The sequence below is a fragment of the Amblyomma maculatum genome, chromosome 3, assembly GCF_055883805.1.
Source record: "Amblyomma maculatum isolate TAMU_Amacu chromosome 3, ASM5588380v1, whole genome shotgun sequence".
NCBI lineage: Eukaryota > Metazoa > Arthropoda > Arachnida > Ixodida > Ixodidae > Amblyomma > Amblyomma maculatum.
The window spans coordinates 197,703,839-197,727,259 of NC_139346.1; the positions used below are offsets into that span (position 1 = coordinate 197,703,839).

Consider the following 23,421-nt stretch of genomic DNA (forward strand, 5'->3'; position numbering starts at 1 on the left):
CAAGTCTTGTCCGATTCCACAACGGCTCAGCGACAGTAGTGGCCACTAACACTTCACGTGAATCCCTCGTGCTCCCAAAAGGAACTTCTCTGCATTGCATGGTGGATGTTCAACCTTTTTCCCTGATGGTGCTCACCGCCCCTCCGCCTCAGCAACGTGTTTCCTCAGACGTCTCTCTTTCTGTTCTCGCAAAGACTATTAATCCTAAACTTACGCCGAGCCAACGCCAAGAACTGCTGGCATTGCTTCGACACCACCAAGCCATTTTTGATGCCACTTCCACACCACTGGGACAGACTAGTGTTGCGCACCATCGCATCATTACTGAAGGTAACTCTATCGTTCGCCGACGGCCTTATCGGGTTTCCCTCTCTGAACGAAAAGTAATCGAAGAAAATGTAAATGACATGCTCCATCGCAATATAATTCGTCCCTCAACAAGCCCATGGTCCTCCCCAGTAGTGCTAGTTAAAAAAAAGGACGGCTCGGTACGCTTTTGTGTTGATTACCGCGCCCTCAACAAAATTACCCGCAAAGATGTATATCCGATGCCACGAATTGATGACGCCCTTGACTCTCTCCAAGGCTCAGAATATTTCTCGACCTTGGACCTTCGCTCAGGTTATTGGCAAATACCTATGCACGAGGACGACAAAGAAAAAACCGCTTTCGCAACACCCGATGGCCTTTACGAATTTAATGTTATGCCTTTCGGACTTTGTAACGCACCAGCGACATTTGAAAGAATGATCGATACTGTGCTTCGTGGCCTAAAATGGAGAACCTGTTTGTGCTACTTGGACGACATTGTTGTCTTTTCGACAACCTTTAATGACCATCTCACGCGCCTGAATGAAGTCCTCACCTGTCTCGCTTCGGCAGGCCTTCAGCTCAACACCAAGAAATGCCACTTTGCACAGAAGGAAATTAGAATATTGGGACATCTGGTCAGTCATGACGGCATTCGCCCAGATCCTGAAAAAACAATCGCGGTCTTGAACTTTCCTCGTCCACAACGGACTACAGATTTGCGCAGTTTCCTCGGCCTCGCCTCTTATTTCCGGCGTTTTATAAGGCATTTTGCAACTATTGCTGCACCACTTCATGAGCTACTTAAAGCACGCAGCCCTTTCGTATGGACAGAACAGTGCGAAACTGCTTTTAATGACCTAAAGCACGCCCTCACATCAGATCCTGTTCTTGCCCACTTCAGTGATAGCGCTCCAACTATCCTGCACACCGATGCCAGTGGTCACGGTCTTGGCGCTGTACTTCTGCAGCGTGATGCAACATCGCGTGAGAAAGTGATTGCCTTTGCCAGTCGGACTCTGACTCCAGCTGAGAAAAACTACACCATTACCGAGCAGGAGTGTCTTGCCGTCGTCTGGGCTGTCCAAAAATTTCGCCCTTATCTATACGGTCGGCACTTCACAGTTGTGACCGACCACCATGCTCTTTGCTGGTTGTCTTCACTCAAAAATTTGACAGGCCGACTTGGCCGCTGGATTCTACGCCTGCAAGAATACAATTTCGACGTCACTTATAAATCTGGTCGCCAACACCAAGACGCCGACGCTCTCTCTCGCTGCCCACTTACGGAATCAGCCTGCTGTTTTTCTTCGCAACGCATTTCTACCTCTGACCACAGCCGGCCATCTCTTCCCCCGACGCATATCACAACAGTTTCTTTTGACGATTCTGAGCACAAACACGCACTCCGCTCGCAGCAATTAGCTGACGCCTACTGCCGTCCTATCATCGACCGCCTTATCGGCGCTTCGGACCCGCCCAATGCTAGGCTTCGCCGACAGCTTCGCAATTTCAAGCTCGAAGATGGCATCCTACTCCGTTACGTGTATTGCCCTGATGGAACTCGCTGGATCCCAGTCGTGCCGCGTGTGCTTCGCCCACGTATTCTGGCGGCTCTCCACGATGACGCTACTGCAGGCCACCTTGGTTTTGACAAAACCTACGACCGCGTGAGAAAACGATTCTTTTGGCCTGGCTTATCTTCCACCGTTGCCAAATACGTCGCATCCTGCCCTCTGTGCCAACGTCGCAAACGACTGACTTCTTCGCCCGCTGGCCTTCTACAACCTCTTCCTTGTCCTGCCACGCCATTCGACGTAGTCGGCATCGACTTATATGGTCCCCTACCTCTCTCCGATGGGGGTAACCATTGGATTATAACAGCTGTCGACCACCTCACACGCTACGCTGAGACAGCACCTGTACCGACTGGTTCCGCTGAAGAAGTAGCAAATTTCTTTTTGCGATCAATTGTATTACGTCATGGCGCTCCTCGGGTGCTCCTAAGTGACCGCGGTACAGCCTTCTTATCGAAAGTCGTTGCCGAAGTTCTTCAAGCGTCATCCACCCTTCATAAGACAACCTCGAGCTACCATCCCCAGACTAACGGGCTGACTGAGCGATTTCACCGCACCTTATCGGATATGATCTCCATGTACATCTCACCGGATCATCGAAATTGGGACATTATTCTACCATTCGTCACTTTCGCCTATAACACAGCAGTACAGCGGACTACCGGTTATTCTCCGTTTTTCCTCGTTTATGGCCGTCCTCCCACTACAATTCTCGACGCTTCCTTCTTCTCTCCGCCCGACTACTCCACATCAGTACCTACCCATTTTTTATCTCGTGTGGCCAGATGCCGTCATCTTGCCCGCCTCAACACGACAGCGTGTCAGGAAGACCGCAAGACTCGCTATGATTCTACACATCGAGTGGTCTCTTTCCGTCCTGGCGACGAAGTACTGCTTTATACACCGTTGCGCACCCCTGGCCTTAGTGACAAATTCCACCACCGCTACATAGGTCCCTATGAGGTCATAAACCAAACTTCCCCAGTGAATTACAAAGTGACGCCTGTTGATACCCCAGCTGATCGACGCCACCGTGGAACTGAAATTGTTCACGTGTCTCGCTTGAAACCGTTTGTGCGCCGCGATGCATCGCTTAGTTAAGAGCGGCCAGGCTGGCCGCTTCCGACCCCCCGGGCAGATTGTGTGAGCCTTCCGTGGATGTTCTTTAATTTATTCATTCCATGATCTTCCTCTTTCATTTGTACATACCATCATCATCGTCCCGCGGCGTCGGCTCAGGCGCGCGCCTGGGCTTTGTCATCGGAGTAAAACGCCAGACACGGCATCCCTTGCTTTGCCGTCTCGACCTTGCCGTCTCGACCTGGCCTTCTTCCACAATATATATATATATATATATATATATATATATATATATATATATATATATATATATATAGTACAGGATGGTATAAAAATAAATACTGTTAGGATAAAGTCTCGAACTGAAACATGTGTTATGAGAGACGCTGTAATGTAGGGCACTGTATTACTTTACTGATCATCAAGGGCACCTTGACGTACGTTGCCATAGCATCCCACAGCACAGTCACCGGAGAGATAGAACACTACGTACTTATTCCGAGCTCTTTGGTGGCAGAAGCACAACCCATGCGGTAAAAGGGAAGCGGTAATGTAACGGCCGCGTCGCCGTCCAGCACAATGACCTATCAGTTGAAAGAATAGAAAGCCGACACAACTGAACCGACAATGATCTGGGATGCTCGCGCGACAAGCGGCAATACAGTTATCGGCTTATAAATTGAATTTCTTGCAAGCAGAGATTCAGTTCACGAGCAGAGAGTTGACCTCCTATCAGTTCATATCAATAAGAACTAAAATAAATTTCTTTAACGACTAAACATATTGCGATATGAGTTCTCACCGACTTTATGAGGAAACTCTGTATATGAATTTGGTAAACAGGCAGTTAAAGCTCAACGTGCACTTGAGGAAGAGCGATGATCCAATCGGTGTCAAACAAGCGTGCGAACGTTATTTCTGCAACCCGACAACCACGCAGCCAGAGTCACGCTTTCATTGCAGCCCGGTCTGCTGACAACACACATTATCGCAGTACAAAGCGTTGTGCGCCATTCGGGTCTATGGTGGAGAATCGGGAGCCACTGGAATCTGCGGCGTCGTCTGCGGCCGGTACCGGGAATAGCAGCGGTGGACGACCTTGCCGCTCTGACCTTGACCGCAGTGGCGGCGGCATCAGAGCAGCACTGCCAAACCCGTGTCTCCGAAATAGCCTGCCAACACACGGCCACCTGGGGCATATTACTGTGCAGCTCTTCAAGTACGTGCAAGGGGAGAGTGCAGGAAAACAAAGGGGCCAGTATGTCGTAGCAGAAGGTTTCCCGGCTCCCATATGCTTGCACGAACATGGACGTATGCGCGGAAATTGTATTGCACTAGATTAAGCATATTTTGAATACTATAAGGCTCACTCTGGCCTCATATTTCTGCAGCCCGCTATAGATGGATACTCTACTCCGCTTGCGTACTTAACGTAATTTAGTTTATAGGAAAGGAAAGGCGTAGTATCTGTCATACACATCTCTGTGGATATCTCAACAGCGTAGGGAGAAAAGTGGGATGAAATGAAGACATAGCAACAAAGAGGTGCCGCAGTGGTGGGCTATTAATTTCCACCACCTAGGAATCTTTGACAGGCACTGACATCGCGCAGCGCACAGACGCCTTTGCGTTTCGTCTCTACGGAACGCGGCCGCCGCGGTCGGCTTCTAATCCGGGTACTCCGGTTAAGTAGCAGAGCTTCTTAACCACTGAGCCACCGCGGCGGGTTGTTTTATCGCTGTCATATCTTAAGGCTTTGTCGGTACAGCCGCTGGAGAAGAACGCCACAAAAGTCGGGATGGAAGCGCGATATCATTTCTGGTAATAGTATTAAACGTGTTAAAATGGTTTAGAGGTTAGGGTATTTCATCAGTCACCTTTGCTTTATCAGGTTGCTCCTGAGAAGCAATGGCTGTGCCAAGATTGCGCGAATGATTCGCGCAGCACTTTAGGACATGTTTCAGACGTGAAATGCATATGACCTGTCATTGTATGCTGAATAATGGCACGTAACCACATTTGTAAGCGATACTCTCCGTGAGAGGCCATTAACATCTAGAGCGTCCTAATTGTGGAATGACAATGACTATCACCGAATGACAGTGACTATCACAACGAAAATCACCTAAGGACAGAACTGAAAAGCAGGACCAACATTCCAGAGATTTACAGCCGGAAGCTAAGAACTGGCACAGATTAATGACGTCGTGCTTGCGAAAGGTCAGCACAAAAGTGCTGCACGTTTTGAAATTTGCGCTGTGCGTATTGCATGCTAGGCGTTTTAAAATGAGTGCTGCTATTATAAACGCATCTGCGAGCCATTGAACTCTCGATGCTGATGAAGTTTGTTATAGGGCCACTAGGTCTTTATTTTCGCCCAGCATAGATACCGTATTTGCGCTTTTAATAGCAGCGCGCTTCGGAGTGTAGAGTAGCCAGAAAGGTTAGGGGATAGGGGAATAACGGGGTGCCTATGCGCCTGCGCAGAATGCTGACGCCGTAAGGGTGAACTGTATGTGAATGGAAAGATTCCATCCTATTCTCTCCAGACACGGTCGACCTTCACTGAGCAATGCACCCGCGCTTTCACCATCACGCGTACACTGCCCCTCTGAAATTCGATTTCTGATATGAATGATTTAATCCAGCGTTCATTTGCTACTTTCGCGTTATTTCTGTACCTATTAGCTGATGCGTTCCACAGATGGCGCCACGTAATCGTGCGCCGCTGTGCGCCTCATGCATCTTGCGCCGTGAAGCAAACATCGTTTTCATCTCGCACTGTGCATCAAACATTGTCGTCGTCATCAAGTTCCAACTGCAAAGAACTACCGCGCTGTACATTGAGCTTCATCGTCTTCATGACGTTCTATCTGCGCCGCTCTTTGATTCAAACTAGGTAAACAGTCCTTGCATGTACACCACCTCGCTAAAGACAGAGTCTGCAGCTGTGCCAGACCGGCTGCCGCGACCATAGAAGCAATAAAAGCCAGACTAGCCCGTTGCTGAAAAGCTTACCAAGCACGGAAGAGAGCCAAGATCGAAGCGACAGCAGCCACTGCAGCTGCGGCCGATGGCTGACGCTGGTGAAACTTGGTTCAAGTATAGCTGAACATCTGCAGTTCTTTTCGCGTGCGCTTACAGCGTACAACACATGAGCGCCTTACGTTTCAGCTCTCGAAACGCGGCACTAGCGACCGGGATTGTGCCCAGTACTGATCAGCAATAACCGAAGATAACGATTATTGCTAAGGGTAAAAGATTATTCCAAAGAAAGGCAAGCAAGCGTAGCAAGGACGACAGAAAGTTTAGTGTGTGTATGATATTCAGGAGTTTACATATTCGAGTGAACGCATCTGACACAGCACCTGGCTAATTGGAGGAACATGGGAGGGGCCGTAGCTCTGCAGAGGCTGTAGCCAGGTTGATTATGGTGGTCACCGAGAACAGCCAAGATGCCCTTCCTTGCAGCCAGAATGGCAGGCCCATGACAACGGCTCTCCGTGATTTACCTACCTCACAATCAATGGAGTTTGAGAAAGCATTTTGAGGAGGTCCACCAAGAGCATTGGTGCCGGACCGAGAGAGATTAAGAAAAAAAAAAAACTCGTCGCTGGATGACCTGTTCATAGGCTGGTTCGGGTCGATTACTGGTTCGGGTCGATTACTGGTTCGGGTCGATTACTGGTTCGGGTCGATTACTGGTTCAGGTCGATTACTGGTTCGGGTCGATTACTGGTTCGGGTCGATTACGGGCTCTGAAGAGGTCCAGTAATTCAGGTGGTCAAGCGAAACGTTTCGCAACACTAACGGTAGCCAACTCCGCATAAAATTAGATATCATTGATCACCACCACCACCACCATTGTACGTCGCGGTTAGGCTCCCACCGATTACAGTTAGGTACTGCAAGCGCCGGAAAAAGCGCTATCCGGCACTGCGTCGGTAATCGTTGAAACCACGAGGACCGAAGACGGGCAGTGCTTGCATCATCTTGTGACCCAATGTTCTGGGGCCTCTGTACTCTAGCGCCGCCGCTATCTGAAACGTTTCAAAATGCACGAAATTAACAGATGCGAGAATACCCAAACGACACCGCACGGGGCTATCTAAATTCAAATTCAAACCAAAATAAAAACCGCTCAGTTAAGCGCCTGAGGTAACGCACTCGGTACGCAGTCGAGGCTCCGCGCTTCTGTACCCCCGTGCCTGCAGCTTTCTTTTTGTTTTTGTTATTGTTGTTTGTAACTATGGAAGCTTTACAAGTACTCCGGCATAAATTGCACTATTCGCCCGTCTAAATTGGGCTTTGCTGCCTCAGAATGAATTGCTGAAAAATTCACCTCTTGACAGCAGGCACGTGTAACAAGCATCGCTTGCAAAGCTTTCTCTCTGTTCAGCTAAGTGCCACTCGTCACAATGAATAGCCGGGAGGTTGAAGCGACATGGGCGGTGAATGCTTTGGCGCAGCGATTCTACGAATATTATACTTCTCATTTGTGCATAGTTACTTGAGCTATTGCATACCATCATGCGATAGTGCATACACTTAAAATATATTCGTCGCCTGCGAAAGAAAGCAATAAGAATCACTACCTTTTCAAATAGAACGGACACTACAAAGCCATTTGTTCACCGGATGCGTGTACTTCCGCTGGACTCTGTGCATGTATTAAGCGTTGCTGATATGTTACATAGAATAACAGCCCATGATGACCCCCTGCTTTTAAGCTCCTTCACCATACCAGCACGCAGTAAAAGAGCTGCAACGAATAACTGCTTTAATCTACCCGTTGCCAATAATGATTACGGTCGAAGGCTAATAACAGTTCCACGGGGCCCTCAGATGGATTTCTATACGCACCGACGTGAAAGCAGCATGCCATTTTTTTTTTTTTTTTTTTTTTGTGGCCAGGAGCATTTCTTGTTCAGGAACGAAGCAGTATTGTTAGACTGATAATCAATTCACTTTGCAACCCGCTGTCGAAATAATACATTGATGTTCTAATGGGTGTTTTTAGTTATGGTTTTCTTTTGTCACTGTGTCGCTGTACTACCGCATGCTGCATTTCTTTCTTTGGTATTTTGATCAACTGGTCCCGCTACTAGCCAATCATGCTATGGGACCAAACAGTTCTGTCAAGGTCTATGTAACATGACGTTGGAAGTGTCAATAAGAAAAAATACGAGACTTAAGGTTCCCTCAGGATGAGCAAGGAAGAAAGGAGGAGAGGTGCCCTGGGCAGCGTGGGCGTAAATTGAGTCATCGTATAGGGTTTCTGGTTACGCCGGTCTGCTCGTTGGGCAAGACTCGGCGAGAACAACGTCGTTATGCGCGTGGCAGTCGACAGCGCTCGTACAGAAGACGACAAGAACGCCGCATCTAGCAGACGAGAAAGGAGCTCGCTTTGCGTTGTCTGAAGGGCGAGTCCTGTAAATGCATGCATAACGCGCCGCTGCGCAAGCGGGTTGCTTGATGCGTGACCGAGTCGCTTGCCTTTGAGTGTGGCAAGTTGAAGCGACTCAGTATGAACGCGTGGGCTTGATCAGAACGGTATCCCTCTTTTCGACAAGGACAGGGGTTCCTTTGAAAGGGCACCGACGATGCAGTCGTCTGCCACATGGGAGCTTCTCGGCGCGCGTGACTCGCTTGTCGTCTGCTGGCTCGTTTCAGCAGACAACAAGCGCATTTTGGGCCGAAGGACACTCAGTGCGATTGTATCGGGTTACAAAGGACTGTACGGTACTCTCTTCTAAAAAGGGTGAATTAATGGCCCGCGTCTCGTGCCGAGAAACATGAACGCCGAATTGGACAGAAGGTCGCACCGACGAAGGAGCACGCTTTGAGGACACGCTGCAGGGTGTCGTTTCTTTAAGCAAGTGGGAACTGTGAGAGCGGCTATTCAGCTGGTGACGATCGTGGTGCGGTGTAAGCATTCATGAGGGCCGAGGCATCAGATCGCTGGGTCATTTTATACTACGTTGCATTCGTGGCCAAATCAGTGCACGAACAGGATCATGAGTTTGTGTTGCAACCATTCCAATAGGCAGCGTATCTCAGGCCGCGAAGGCGACGGGATGCGTTGACTGAGAATAGAAGTTACCAAGCCTTCACGCTGTACACTGCGCAGAGCAAACTCGGCGAATGCCGTCACCTTGCTCCTGGTTCCCTTTTGCTAACACTTGACATTGACAGACTTGTGGCGAATTCGAGTGGGAGAGCAGGCGCAATCGAGAGCACTTTGAAAGTGCTCTCAGACAAACAGGCGCCCTCCAGTGGGAGAGCAGGAGAAGAATCATTGGCTTCCAATGGTAGAGTAGAGAAAGTCACATGGCATAAAACGTCATATCCGCGCCATCTTTCTTTTTTTTCTCTCTTGAGTCGGCGACGCTCAAAATGGCGGCTTCAAAGCGTCGGCGCTCGGCGAGCGGAAAGCATTGCTCAGGTGCTCAGGTGCTCCGTGTGTTGTGCGATGTCAGTGCACGTTTAAGATCCCCAGTGGTCCAAAATTACTCTGTAGTTCACTACAGCTCCCCTTCCTCTCTTTCCATTTTCCTCCACCTTCCCTCTCCCCCTACGGCGCGGTTCATGGGTCCACAGAACAAGTGTGACAGATACAGCGCCTTTCCTTTCCCGTGAACCAAATAATAAGTGGTCAAAGCTGCTCTCAATATGCATGTCGCGAACGGAAAGCTTGTGAGGCGTCAGATGGATGCTCAGGTCGTAGGCGGCTCCACAGCATATTAGCTTTGTACGGTGACCGCTAGTAAGGGCCGAACATTCACCAGCAGTTTAAGTGGAGGTGAAGTTTTATAAAAGTGTTTGTTACGGCTGTTAAGACACGGCAGAGCATGACAACTTGGCGCGATATTACGAAGTGTGCCCCTGCCTGCGGTTCTTTGTAGATTTGTCCCATGCTTTCGCGCTGTTCATCACAGTATCGTTGTTACTGGTTGGCGAGGAGGCCGGTAGGAGATGCGGAGAGCTGTGTGAGGTGTTTACCTACGGCACGTTGGGGTCGGTGGAAGGCGACTCCCTCTGAAATCCCGTGAACACGGTACATTAATTGCAGCTGACTCGGGTCCTCGCATCAACAAGGAAAGACCTAGAAGCTCGCGTGGCACTTCGCGTGTCCTTGTGTTTATGTTTCGGTGTTGGAGTTCGCGTAGTCTCAGCGAGTGCGACGGATATGCGAATCGGATCGGATTGCGCGCACGTGTTCCAGGCACTTATCTAATCGTCCCGCCGCTAGTGAGATGGGTTGGAGGCCGCTGCGGTTTTTTATTTCTCGCCCTAGAGATCATCAGCGCGTGAGCAATTAACGAAGAGAGGAGTCGCTGGAGAAAGATTTGATGTTGGGAAAGGTTGAGGGTCGCCGGAGAAGGGGTAGGCAGCGAACGCGATGGTTAGATGGCATCCTCGAGGCACGGCAGATGAAGTTATGTGATGTTAGGAAGATAGTGAGAGACCGGAAAGCGTGGCGTGATATGGTTCATAGGGTCACGAAAAGTCGGACACGACTGAACCGAACTGAACCCTAGCTGAATTGCGATAGCAACGGCGGAAACTTCTTTTACCTGCTACGTTATTCCCCTATCGCGCCCTATCAGTGTAAGGTGCTACATTATTGGGGACACTTTAAGATTGTGATGCGAGAGCGTAAGCTGCCAGCCCGCATGTAAATGAGAAGGGTTCAATGCTGCTGAACCGAATGGGGAGCGAAAGCATTAGCTGCCGGTGACCGAGCGTTCTTCTTCTTCTTCTCAGCTGTTCGAAGGTCAAACGTGTCCCTTCCCGGGACGACGCGACGGGCCGAAACTTGGCGCTGTATTGCTATCGCAATAACATAAATTAGATGGGCTAGCACATGGGTTGTCATTTCGGTTTGGGATCGCGCATGCATTCACATTAGCGCATACGGTCGTAATACATTTGGGAGGGAGCGCCCGGCAAAGATATAAAGTCCCGCGTCAACCACTGCCGTACAAACGTAACTCCATGCCCCAGGAGGAGCGCGTCTGACTCGGTAGGCAAGGGTCTGAGTGGGTTAGACCATCATTTCAATAGTGCCGTCCAATTCGGCTATGACATGTGCTTTCGTAACGTCACAAGCAGCTGAGCAATCAGGCTCGGCCATGCCACTTTCCAGCTATACCACCTACGAGAGGCATGCTCGCAAGGAGGAACGAACAGACAAACAAATAAACGTTGAATAAATACAGAAGTGGGAGTCTTGTAGTGCAAACTCACTATACACTGGAGTCCTTAATATTCTTGCGCGGGGACAATGGTTTGGTATTAAGTCTTCTAATTGCTTAAATTCTACTGCATGCATCTGTCCTGATCCTATCGCCATATTTCGTCGTGTAATTAGCTTTGCATTTCTTTATTCGCTAAGTGTCGTTTGTACTACTTTGGTCAGCAAACTGCTTACTAACTTTTCCTTGCTGCTTACCGAGTAATTATAACTAATTATGACCTAATTATTATAATTCTACAGTCTCTAGGTTAGAGACAGCCGCCTTTAAGCCTCTTCATTGTCTCCCCTACAAGTGAAGATGGAGATTTTCCTCTGGCCATATTGCAACTATCCAGCCATGATCGTGTGCGGCCGGTGGCCCTTCAACCTTGAGCATGACATTACGCTGGACACGGGCTTTTCTTCCTTGTTAGGCTAAATGCGGACAGCGCGACGTGTTCGCAGAGCGAAGACACGCTTGCGTTATAGCTGATATAAGTTTCTCGACTTAGGCTGATAGGGTAAACGTATTTCATTTTGAATCGCTTCTTATATAACCAAGAGCTGTCTTCTCTACGCCAAAAAGATCATCGAAAGAAAATCCTTTTGAATGGACACACTTTGCATCGTTTATCACAAAGTTTCAGGCAGAGCAAGAATTCGCAGGTAACTCTTGGCGACTGCCGATACGTCCACGTCGTGGCCTAGGTAGCCAGCGTTCGGGATTCGGCGTCGCAGACGGTTTTGCCGTTTCTCAAGCGCCTCGTTTGAACTGACCGCTGCCACTAGATGGTATCGTAGACGCATAAAATGTTTCATCGGTGCCCCTGTTTCTTTTGCTGAGCATGCATTAAGTGCTGAAAATGATGAATGGTCCGCCGGATGGCCACTGGAATCTACAGCGTATTCCAGCTCTTCTCGACCAAATTACCCTATTCCTCGTGGGATCCTATCCTCCTGGATGGCGGGGGAAGAAAAAGACAGCCAAGGGAACCTAACTCCGCAAGGAACGACCAAGGCCTATAAACGCGGCTTGTTTGCTTGTTTACGCGCGGCGTTCCTAAAAAAACCGTTCACTGCTCACTTCCGCGTTCAATCGCAGTCGTTTTATTCGCTTTTATTTATTTATTGTTATAATTCGTTATTTTCTCGTGATGGAGCTAAGTAGTGAGAATATTTGACGCTTAGGATGCACGCCAGCCGCGTGAAAAGAAAACATGCCAGTTGGAATCCGGTCGGCCGTCTCAGTAATGACGAGGGAAGCCGGAAGGTCCGTTCTACAGGCGGAAGAGGTTGCGACGGAGGCGCGATTGAGCGCTAGGGCACGCGTGCGCAGAGGGAGGCGTGCGAACGGCCGTCGCGGTTTTGACTTGCCCGTATCACTAGCCGCGAAAACGGCGAAGGCGGGTAGCGGAGCAGACGGCGGTGGCTGCCGCCATTATTTCAGCGCGGCGAACGGGCGTGCGGGGTACGCACGCCCTCTCTTTGTTCGGGGGAAGCCGAGCAAGACACGGAGAATTGGGCCTCGTAATTGTTCGTAATGGCGCGCGCGCGCTCTGTTGACGAAAGTAATTGGCTGAAATTAACGAGCGCTCTCTCGCTTTTAATTGGCCGCGGTTTAGCGTTGAGCCGCCGACAGTCGTCGCTGAGGAAGCAGACGATGGCGTGATGCTGCTGTGGGCTACGGCGGTAGCAACAGCATTATTCCCCGTAGTATTTGCGGCGAAGTGTCCCTGGAGGTATAGAGTGGTGCGGCGACTTGTCTGGGCTTTGTTTTAAACGGGAATGCTTAAAACCTTAGCTTGCCTCAAAATTTGTTGCGCTGTTATATCTTACGATCGGATACGATTACTTCTTTTGAATGTCTTTTGCGAACTACCTGTTTGAGCCATTTTGCATCGCGCTTAAACATGCAACGATATCATCACCTTGTTTACTCTGGGCGCATTACAAGATGTGCGCCATAGTGCATTACGCTATGCACCACAGTCTACGAGGTACGCCGCCGCTCGTCGCTCAGTTGTTAGAGCGCTCGGCTGCTTAGCCCGAGGACGCGGTTCCTCTGGCTCAGCCGTCGAGTGCTCTATGCAGTGAGCGCATCACGGCGCGGTGCTTAGTATATTTAGGTGCACGAGTGTCTCAGGTTCACCAGCTGAGCGCTCTAACCACTTACCGCACACCGACGGGGCACTTTGTGTATTCAGCTGCACAGTTTCCTCGGGCTCAGCAGGTCAGTGCTCGAACCACTGACCGCACCACAACGGTCCACTTCGTTTATTCAGGTGTACAGGGGGGGTCAAAAGTTCCCAGACTGCAGGTTTTGCTTCTGGTCAGCATATTCTGACACGTGATATCACATTAAAGCTATAAATTATCTCAGAGGTTAGAATAATGCTTCTTCTACCCTCCACACGTATTCTGGGATTTATGGCTGTCGTAGCTGCCTGACTATACTGCTCAGAAGCAGACCTTGTGGCCTGAGAACTTTTGACTCCCCCTGTACATATGCATCCTCGTTTTCAGCAGCCGAGCGAGCTAACCACTGACCGCACCGCGGCGGTGGTGAACAACTTTTATTGCCACAAAATGCAAGAAATTATTTCGGGCTGGGACGAGTGCAGGGTGGGCTCCAGTCGTGGGCGTGACGAGGGCCAGTTGCGTAGTTTTTCTTGCGCTGGCCAACAACTTGTCCCATTCCTCCGATGAGGGAGCTGGCAAGAGTGTCTTTGGAGGGGGATTACTGGCGCATTCCCATAGTATATGGTCTTGAGTGGCCTGCGTCCCGTCAGCGCAGTGCCGGCATGCAGGGTTGTATTCTCCGTTCGTAATTAACGATAATCGCTAGGGGCTAAAAATGGCCTTTGTTTGTAGGCGTCTGAATGTCGTCGCTTCCGCCCGGCCCAGATCGGGGTGAAGGGCGGGGTACGTGCATCTTAGCTCGCGATAAAAGTTTGTTATCTCCGCGTGCCTCGACGGGCGCGTCCGTTCCCGATAGATCTCCCGTCTCCCGGTTGGTTAAGCCTCGGGCTAGACGGTCGACGGTGTACTGAGGTATTCAAGTGTAAAGCATGTGACGAGGTGGGCTGAGGTTTTCAGCTCTAAAGCGAAATGCACTATGGTGCACACGGAGAAGGCTGCTGACACTAGACCACAAAATCACCATCAAGGCCGCGGCCATCGACTACCGGCAATTCCGGATTCTCACGTACCCTAACATTTCTCCCACCACATTTTCTCCCCCCCGCAATACGCTGAGCACTGTCCGAAACGCAGCGATTCAAACCCAACCTTCTGTCACTTTCTCTTAAAGTGCCCGGGGCCACCTGGCAATTAAACACCACTTCCCCACCTTTCTTGCTCCTCGATCCTCCCGTCAGGCTTCTCTGTCCGGGTCAGTAGCGAGCGACCAGCAATCACTGATTGAGCAGGCGTGCCGGATCGCGTCAGGTATCGGCTCCGCCCATCATGAACGGCTTATCTGGGGGTAAATAAATTTTAAGGCGATATGGCTTTTAATGGCTCATGCTCACGGATCGTGTCCGTCCGTCCGTAGCGCTTTCGTTACGTGGTGGGCAGCAGCTGGCAGCTGACATGGCCGAGCACGGACTGCACGTAGGATTTCCTGACATTACGTTTGGCAGGAGCTGCCAACTAGGGCATGTTCTTTCGTATGGTAGGGAGATATATCAGAATCAGCCTGCCAAGAGCCTTGCATTCACATTATCCCTAGGCCACGCAGGCACGTTCACACGGCTCGGTTAATGGGGGGCTTTATATGTTGGGTGGTAGCTTACGCTATCGCGTCATCGCGAAGGTGGGAGTGAAAACAGGGTGCCGTAGTGGAGGGCTTCGGACTACCGTGCGATAGAGGCTTTCGCCTCATCGCCGTTTAGGGATCCAAATGGCCCCCTAGAATTTGTGTTTACCACGACCATCAAAAACGTGGCATGGATCATGGCCGTGGTGGCCGCGTTAAAGTGGAGCTTAATACGACCGGAAACAGTGGACTGTGCAATGTGATTACACTTCTCGTGATGCCATCTCACGCCAGGTATTTGAGATACTCCGGAGCGCTCCACTGTGGCACCCTTCATAGCCCACGTCGCTGTGGGATGTTAAACCTCACACACCACATCGTAAGTATTATAAGTGTTAGACAACGTGTGGCACACACGAGGTGCGCCTATAAGGCGCACCTCAAGTTTGAAGTATTTCAGAGGCGCAACTGCTTTATTTTCTCTCGTCTGCAGCTTCCCTTACGGATCCTCTTTCGCGTGCGTGTACTTTGCTAGAAACTTAATCATGATTATCCCCTTAATTTCTACCTGTGTTACCGATCGTGTACTCATTAGTATACAGTCATAACCTACGGTATGATCTGAAATACCACCCAACGTATACGTACAGAAATGAAGCCTCGCCAAGCCGTAGAACGTGATACCTGCACGGCCTCTGTGTAGCGTGCGTGATGACATCCTCGCATCTCAAAGGCACTATACTTGAGGAGGCAACTTCTGGCAACTCAACCATAGCATTTGGTCTCATAACACCGCGCGTCTCGCCGAACAGTAAGTGCCCCGCCATGTTACTTACGCTATTGAGGCGTGGTCTGGTTATTTCGCTCACGACGTCTACGCCGAGAACGCGGCCAGCGCCGGATTTTCTGGAGAAGACACGCTGTCACGTTAAAAGTAAAACGATTTCTGCTTGCACTCTTACCCGAAAATGAGTGACAATAAAATGGTGGCACTCAGTTTGGACGCAAATCAACGCCAATGAAGCCGATATCCGTGGACTTGCACACCCGTGGCTTCGGTGGTTCCCATTCCTATGGCTACTCCCGTGAGCGTAAGCAAGAGGACGGGTGCTCTCATTCATGTGCAGTGATTGACTCTAAGCATAGAGAAAATGATAATCCTGATATTATTATTATTATTATTATTATTATTATTATTATTATTATTATTATTATTATTATTATTATTATTATTATTATTATTATTATTATTATTATTATTATTATTATTTGAATTTGATTATGTTTGTTTATGGGGTTTAATGTTCGATAGTGATTCCGACCATGAGGGAAGCCATAGTGGTGGATTCCTGAAATTTCGATCACCCAGGGTTCATTCACATGTACTGGTATCGCGAATTGCTCGGCCGCCTTGATTTTCGACTCAACAGAAAAGCAACTGCCGTGGGCCGGATTTTATCCAGCCTTCTTGAGTTCAGCTGTCGGGCGCCCGAAGCAGTGAACCTTTGCGGCGGATATACTTGGTTTTGGGAAAAAGAAAAAAAAAAAGAAAGCTTATTACTCGCCTTCTTTCTTTGTGGACGCCTAACACGGAAGGAGCGGATGACGTTTGGAGCGCGAGAAAAGCGTGAGATGTGCACCAGTGCAGGACACGATATTAATTTCTGCCACATAGAATTTTAAATGGCTGCTGGTGATTCCGTAGGGCATCCTCCCTGGAAACTTCGCCCGTGATTTTTTGGTTTGGTTTGGTTTATGGTGTGTAACGTCCCAAAAAGTGACTGATGCTATGGGAGACGCTGTAGTGGAGGGCTCCGGAGATTTCAACCACCCGGTGTACTTTAATGTGCACAGCCGTTCCAGTCAGGCGATTGCGCCACATCGGTCTCCTCTCTCCTCTCATGTCCTCTCCGCAGGCTTCCTTCCGCAGCTTCTACGAGCGAAAGTTCACCTCCTCTCATATAAGTGGTAGGCGCGAATTACGTCCGACACCGACGTCACAGTCACACGGTGCGACCCATTTCTTCTTATATCTTAAACTTTGACTGATGCACGTATTCTTTCCGGTGGCGCTGCAAATGGCGTTTTCATTATCCGCGCGCTTTATTTCCTTTATAGTTTGAAGTATTTCAGAGACGCATTGTTCATTCTTGGTTGGTTGGTTGGTTGGTTCATAGGAAGGGAAAGGCGCAGTATCTGTCACACTTGATCTGTGGACACCTGAACCGCGCCGTAAGGGTAGGGATGAAGGTGGGAGTGAAAGTGGATAGAGAGAAAGGGGGGCCGTAGTGGAGGGCTACGGAGTAATTTCGACCACCTGGGGATCTTTAACGTGCGCTGACATCGCACAGCACACGGACGCCACTTCGTTTCGCCTCCATCGAAACGCAGCCGCCGTGGCCGGGATTCGATCCCGGGAACTCCGGCACAGTAGTCGGGCGTCTTACCACTGCACCACCCCGGCGGGGCGTTCATTCTTGAGATTGGGCAATTTGCGATGGTCCCGCATTGAGATGGACACAGTTGCGCGTGCCACCCATAGGAGTGAGTAGCCGATTAGGTATGCCCATTCGGCGACACGCCCCTGCGCAGTGCGAACAGTGGGGACTGTATATTTAATAGACAGCGTTAAAGGCATCTCCCTTCAAAAAATCCGGCGTTGTCAGCATTAAAAAATACGGTAATGACTTCTGGCATGGTGCAGTTGGCAGTTGGCGTGCCTGGGCACTGTTTGGGTGGCAGGTTGCGTGGCGTCACGCACCACACGACATGCATGCAGACGCAGTGAACTCTAGCTTCCCCTGTGATACCTGGATGTGATGGGAATGGAATGCACTTTGGAACCTTGAATCATGTGTAAGACACGCTATCACTAGGCCGCTGAGGCACGTGCGTGCGCCTTTTTTAAGGCGGGGCTTCTTATTACGTCAAGAGGTCTTTCATGTACATGTGTGAGTTAGGAGAGGCACAATTTAAGGTATTGCTTATTAAGTGACTGTCGGAGTTATGTATCAGAATGGATGTAGAAGTGACTACCAGAATGGATGTATAGTTAGGTGTATCGATAAAAATATCGAACAAACGAATACCGAACCTGTGTCGCAGTCAGTCGACTCGCATTAAAATATTGTGATCATTTTCTCACCACTGCCTCACTCAGATGTGAACAGGCTTGGAAACTATGCCAAGTAGAAATGGATGCGAAAGCGTATGGTAGTTCCACGTTAATAACAACGAAATTTAAAGATGTCTGCGTATCTTGTGCGGCCACTTGAGAAGAAACAAAAAAAGCGCGTAATTCAGCAGCGAGTATCAAAGCAGCCATACGACAGAGGGCTGCGCACTGAACAACAAGCTTATTTTAAGCTTTTTTTTTTTTTTTTTTTTTTTTTGTCGATGATGTAGACATGACGTTGTCGAACGAATTTGTGTTGGTACGAGGAAAGTAGCACAATCGTACAGCGGTTGCTGCGTTGAGTGCTGTTTCGTTCTTGTAAAGCCTAGCGAGCACTTAAATAGACTGGACAGCTTACTCTGTTGTGTGGTGGTGAGATTTGGCATGGGGCAGGAAGCGAAAGCGCTGGACCGGAAGTCTACAGTCTGGCAGCTGTGCTCTGTTGGCTTCCCCTTGAAGCGTGTTTTTCCTCCCGGAGAAGGCAAACAAGGGCGCTGCTCGGGTAGGTGCTACCCGCCGGTGCTCGGCAGTGCCCGCTTGACCGACGGCCGAAGGACAGGCAGCCCTAGCGCATTTAGTCGAGCAAACGAATGCGATAAGCACGCCATTTGGCGCAGGTGCCGGCGACAGATGGCGCCCCTTCATCACGGATCACTGCCCTTCCGGCTTGGCCCTCTCCCACGCATTTTAGCCATGGCACTGAACCTTATTTCTCTTTTTTTGCCTTTGGGTCCACGCCGATATTCAGCGCCTAAGTTCTCTGGCGATTATACAGCGCGTTTTCTGCTTCTGGTTAGCCGACCGCATTAGGGAGCTTCTAGCCCTCGCTGAAAGGCCGGACTGGGGAATTAACATACTGACTTAAACAGGCGCATGCGTAATCGCCCACTTCGCACGCGCGTGCATGTCGATGAAGGCGTCTGTCAATAACGGCGTAGTTTTGGATTCGTGTCGCGTGTGAATGTGTAGAGCCTATGTCTGTGTGTGTTTCACTCTTAGCGGCCAAGTTTTGTCCGCTAGTTTAATTCTGCTTATGCCTGGAAGGCTGCCAGAGCTACAGCTTGTAACCAGTAGTTAGCTGGAAACTCCACTCGGGCGGTGATGTTCGCGGTTCGCGACGTCGCGAGGGACTGTGAACTTCGTTTTAACGTGTGTGCATTTACCTGCGATGGCAGTATACGTGCTACGAAGGCCACGCAGAAGCTATTATCTAATTTACCACAGTGATTTATATGACAGTGCAATGCGTCTGGGGGTAAAAAAGAACAATTACACTTATTTTGTTCATATCGTGTTGTTAGTAATAGTAGCACCAAATGATGACTGCCTTTCATTCTTTCATTCTCGATAGGGATTGGGCAAAATGGCAGTAAGAACAAATTAGTTTTACCTCTTAAGACCTGTGCTATGTGGCCACGATTAGCATACTCAGATCTAACTATATATAATGTACGTCCCTTGGAATACCAATTGTACTGAAATAAATATTGTCACGTGGTGTTGACAAGGCCGATGGCAATAAACGAGGAGACTGGGATTGCAATGAAATAAACTCTCTATTGTGCGCTAGCAAAAGAATCACGAAGCTCGGCTGGGGTGATAGCAGTAAACATATCCACCGGTAGTCGAACTGCGAATGCCTGCCGCAGTCAGCAGCTCTGAATATGCAGTCGACAAAGAAGCACATCTAGATAAACCGGCCCAACAAAACTGGAAAAGTCTAGAACAACACGGAAACAGTTCTGCATAAGCTGCAAATAAGGTAATAAAGCCGTGTCTCGCGACAATGAGCAGAAACAAAAGAAGGAGCGCAGGATTCTTTCGCGTGCTGCAATCACAGTGATGAAGCTGCCATGGCGGCTGTTAAAGAACAGCAACTAAAGATTTCAATGGCTCTCTGCATTACTCCTCACTTGAAAAGCACCGCATCGGTGCTTCCAAAATGAACAGAGAAGGCTAAACATAAGCATTACAAAATTTAAACGTCAACGGTTGTTTAGCCCGCGTGATACGACTTTAGGCAAACAGTATGCATGTTTTCCAGGCGCGCGCGTCACCGCTGGGATGCTGCCGCGCCGTCGGCAAGAGCTTCATCTCGCATTTCCGCTGCATGCCGACAGATGGCGACGCAAAAGTTGTGCCGTTCCGTCATCGTAGGACCATAAGTCCACGTTTCACCAATGAAGTCTCAGCGTTTTCGTCAGAATGCCCTAGGAAAGGAAGAGTCTGGAAGAGACGCTTGAATTCCTGCAAGACTTCATCTCTGGCCATTTCGCATTTAAATGGCACGCCAGCGCTGTAAGCTTCATCAAAGGTTCCACGATTCGCGGAACGTTCCTCTGACATCACCGGTAATATACGCGCACAGTTCAAGGACACGGCGTACATCTTTCTTGTCACCAGACTGCGGAAACTGTTCGATCGCAGCTGTTTCCTGGTGGTCTGAGCGAACTCTGTCCTTGCTTACGATATGGCCCAAGAATAAAAGTTGGCAGCTACTCTCGGTTGTGTGCAGATGTGACTGACTAGCTCCTAGTATCCGTTCGGTATTAAGCTGGGATCAACAATCCCCCTAAGCGAAGAGGGCGACCACAGGAGTACGCCCCTTAGGATGGAGTATCGGTGGGCGCACTACCCCAGGGTATGCGGTGAGCTCCCAGAGACAGAGGAGCTGGCCGAACGGACCTTGGAGTCATGCCACCGCGTTTTAAATATGTAATTAGGGGACCCCTAATTTCTGATAGTTTTGCAGAGAAACTGTGACAATCCTCTTCCGCGGTTCTCGTTACTTCCCACTGCGCTCATTATAAATAGACGCCGGTGACAACGTCATCCTAGTTTGATTCTTAGCAAATACGTTTTGGCGGCTGTGTCAACGTTTTTTCGACTGCAGAAAACACGTGCATATCTTGGAAAGTTGTATTTTAAGTTAGAATACCTTTTTTTTTTCTCTTCTTTGGATTCTAGCCTGCGACGTCAAAACCAAAAAGAACCCCGTGATCATATTTGGGAAGTGGTTGGCAGGGCAGCATAACCTCAGAGATTCGTGTACGAAGGTTAGTCTTCATCGCGTTCGCGCTTGAGACGGCCTCTGGTGGCGATTCTCGAACATACATATATATATATATATATATATATATATATATATATATATATATATATATATATATATATATATATATATATATATATATATATATATTTGCTTATTGAATGAAAATAACCTATATTTCATTATAAAGTGATAATCTATTGATACAGGCGAGCCTGACTTTCTCTTCGGTGGCCCTTCAAGGACAGTCGGTCCTGCCTCCTCGAAGCATGGCCGCTCGAGTTCTCGCTATGATGCTTCGCGGTGCCGATCGTCGACAGCTAATGCTGTCAGCGCTTTCACGCCAGCTGCTTTCCTTGCAGCTTTCGCTTTGCTGTTTGTCTTGCCGCGATGAAAAACAGAGAGGAAGGCCGCTAGGGAAAGGGGAGCGAGGGGGGGGGGGGGGGAGGGCGGGGGTGGACAGGATACGAATGCAGTCGAAAGAAGGCCGCCCGCAAACAGCAGAGAAAGTGGTGAGGACTGAGCTGTAATAGCGCTGTTTTTAAGCGGTGGCGATGAAAGGAGAAGCGAATTCTGGAGCCAGCCTTTACAGGGAGCGCGGGGTCCTTTCGAGTGCCAGCAGTTGGCGTCGCAAGCAGCAGTGGTGGCACCGAGGTCTTTTCGCGCGCCAAGGTCAACGACCAGCCGTGCGCAGCAGCACGTGGAGCTTGTTTACCTGCTTGGCCGCTACGCCTGGCTTGAGTCAGGTCAGGTTAGGGTTCTCCCGCATGGAAGGAGTCTTTCTGCGTGAATGCCGGCAGCTAAGGTTTTGTGGTTGCGTGACGAAACCCCGGCAGCTAAGAAGCATGCTCAATTCTTTTTCGCCCTTCTACATTAGATTCGCGGCGAAAAGATATTTAAGAAGGCTCTGAGGACAAACAGATACGTGCCTGCGTCATATATGCTGCGTTCTCGTGACAAACGCAAAACATTCGCTGGAAACCACGCTTTAGTGCTGTGATGAAGCATGAATCCGCTGCGGGACAGTAACTTCGTCGCATTGAAGAAGAGGGCCACCGGGCTTGATGACTAACAATAACTTGATTTATTAGAGATGTGGCTGTAACATAATTTAAACTGAGGAATGGGTGGTTTGTGGGGTTTAACGTCCCAAAGCTACTCAGGCTATGACAGACACCGTAGTAGAGAGCTTCAGAAATTTCGTCCACCTGGGATGCTTCAACGTGCTCTGACGTCGCACAGCATACGGGTATCTTGATTTTCGCCTCCATCGAAAAGCGGCTGCCGCAGCTGGGATTCGCTCCCGCATCCTTGAGCATAGTAGTCGAGCGCACTAACCACTGCACCACCACGGCGGGGCAAAGTGAGCAATAAATCTAGTAAAAATTGTCAAAACCACCAGGCATACCAAGGGGCACGCAACATGCTTGGAGCAGTACTCCCAGGTAGTAGCCGGTCCGGAGTCGCCGCTCCCTCGAGTCCCTTTTGGCGCCAAAAGAAAAAAAAAAAAAAAAAAGAAACAAAGTTATTCTATAGACGTTTCCAGCATTCTGGGGCCACATTTTAGAATCAATCAGAAAGGCATTGCTAGAGCCATTAGGAGAATTTCGTTATAATAGGAATAACCAATGCGTTGCCCAAAATTGTAGCAGCATGGTAATAACAAACACACACAAACATCATTTCCTTCAGGTGGGGTTAAAAGACAATCAATTTCACAAGGGCGCTTTTAAGTCTCCTTACGTGTGGAAATGCGAAAGCACAACAAGTTGCGCGCCTAGTTTCATATGAGCTTGGCCTGGGTTTCGTGGCTTTTCGGACGTATGCAAATTTATTTTTACCTTTAACATTTTCGCATCAAAACATACAACCTACGATGTGGACGAATCAGGGCAAATTCGAGGCTCATTTGTGGCTTCCTGGTGAGAGCCACACGAGACTGCTGTGCTGTGGTGATTTGAGTCAACGTCGCTAGATGGCGCCACCCGTCTGTTCAACAGGATATTTATTGTCTTTGTTCAGTTTTGAATTTTGCGAGTGAAGATTCAAACACTTTCGTTGTCCTTCATAGCCTTCAATCGGGGACAGCGCTGTAACATCTTTGTTCATTATCTTTTATTTGTTAAGGCCGCTGTTGTCCTTTCCTTCACTATCCTCGGCGCCCTTACGCCAGACAAGGAGAATTACGGAGGCGTTCTCAGGAATTCTGCGTGGAGTTCTCAGCCATGACTG

General features: G+C 49.3%; 1 protein-coding gene and 1 long non-coding RNA gene across 2 annotated transcripts in view; one reads left to right on the forward strand and one right to left on the reverse strand.

Moving 5' to 3' along the window:
- Positions 1 to 23,421, forward strand: part of LOC146197380 (dorsal-ventral patterning protein Sog-like) — a 224,120-nt gene that overhangs the window by 21,993 nt on the left and 178,706 nt on the right. The gene's annotated exons all lie outside the window — the stretch shown is intronic.
- The window catches only part of LOC146197381 (uncharacterized), a 201,353-nt gene continuing 200,464 nt past the window's right edge, over positions 22,533 to 23,421 (reverse strand). Inside the window, exon 3 of the long non-coding RNA XR_014706191.1 lies at positions 22,533 to 22,671. This is a non-coding gene — a long non-coding RNA (uncharacterized LOC146197381). The remainder of the gene's footprint in view (positions 22,672 to 23,421) is intronic.